The following is a 1,931-nucleotide window of genomic DNA, read 5'->3' on the forward strand; positions in this document are numbered from 1 at the left end:
TCAAATTTTACATTTCAAATTGAATTTTGGTATCTATTTGCTGGGGCATATTTTGAAAATTAAATCTCAAATGACTTTTTCTTTTTCATTTTAATTAAGTAAAAGAATGAGCAGTCTTGAAGAAGAAAATTAAAATGCAAATAGGATGATTGATGATTAATTTTATTTATGAGTGAAATAATGCAGNTTTCATTTTAATTAAGTAAAAGAATGAGCAGTCTTGAAGAAGAAAATTAAAATGCAAATAGGATGATTGATGATTAATTTTATTTATGAGTGAAATAATGCAGCCACATTCTTAAAATGAAAAAGCATTTCTGCAAATATATTTTAATTTAAATATTAGTCACGATTCGCTTCCATATATTTCGTCTCAAAGTCTTGAGAATGGATTTTAACAAGGTCTGTGGTTAACACGAGCTTTAGGGACTGTTTACATTTCGTCTCCCGACATAAAATACGCAAGTGAATACCCCGCTGCTGAACTCTGAAGCTTGTGTGAGTCTTAAAAAAGGCGGTTGCGAACAAGTGGCTAAATGCGACTACAAAACGTCATCACACCGAGTCGCGCCTAACAGTCTAGGTATAGTGGTGACGTTTGGTCATGCGACCGTAGTGTAGTACGTTTATAGCCTAATGTTGGCTTTTTCATTTGTGACGATTATCATACTGGATAAAACGTGTACATATTAACTTATTTTCTGCAATAATCCAAATTCCATAAGCTTTTTTATTTTATATTTTTACGAGGGAACCAGCGCTCACTTCCGTGTCGGCCTACAGAAAAACGTCATCCCTGGAACACTATGTATTTCCGTTACACTATGGGGTCACACACAGTACAACTTGAGGTATAACCATTTGATACAATCTTATAAAGTACAACAAGAGACTACGGGATAATCAGACCATTTTCCGACAACATAATTATTATTATTTTTATTATTATTAAAGTGACATTTTGAAGTCAGAATGTATACTTCCTTTTGACCAAAATTATAAAACTCTATACTACCACCATGTGTTGTAAAGTAGCACTACACCAGGTGGAATACGGCTATATATGATGTGAACTTGATTGACCTACACAGAGTCCTGATCTCACCCCTAAAATAATGACCTTCTGGATGAACTGGAAAACTAATAAAAAGGATAAGGATAAATAAAAAAAAAGACCAGGGGAAACATGTCTTTATGATCATATAAAACACTATGAACTGCATTAAAAGTTAGTTAAAAGTCCTGCATGCCCCCTCCATGGATTAAAAAGATATGATCACATCTTTTTTTGCAAAGCAGAAGCTCATTCTTCTGACAGACCAGGAACAACACTTCCAGGCAGTATATGTTGGTATGCTTTTGCTAGTTGTTGGTGGATGACACAGTCAACAATAAGACTGATATCAGATCATTTGAAGTGGGCTGTCTATTTGTGTTATATTGGATAAGATCACATGTTGCCTTAATACCACTATAAAACAAATTATAGGCTACTGCTAAATTAAGATAATTGTTTTGGGGTCACTGATTACCACTGTTTGAAATCCTTAACCAAGTATGAAGAGAGCAGGGTACGTTGTTTGGGGTCACTGATTAACAGTATTTGAAATCCTTAACCAAGCATGAAGAGAGCAGGGTACACTCTTTGGGTTCACTGATTAACAGTATTTGAAATCCTTAACCAAGTATGAAGAGAGCAGGGTACGTTGTTTGGGGTCACTGATTAACAGTATTTGAAATCCTTAACCAAGTATGAAGGGAGCAGGGTACGTTATTTGGGGTCACTGATTAACAGAATTTGAAATTCTTTTTTACCATGTTTGAAGCGGGCAGAGTCCATGTTTGCCAGTAGGCTTTTGTTCTATTGCCAAGTATCTTATTATTGGATCAGGGCTGATGACACCAGTCTGATGGGAGATGCAAGTAAAATA

Source organism: Epinephelus moara, chromosome 10 (genome assembly GCF_006386435.1).
Source record: "Epinephelus moara isolate mb chromosome 10, YSFRI_EMoa_1.0, whole genome shotgun sequence".
NCBI lineage: Eukaryota > Metazoa > Chordata > Actinopteri > Perciformes > Serranidae > Epinephelus > Epinephelus moara.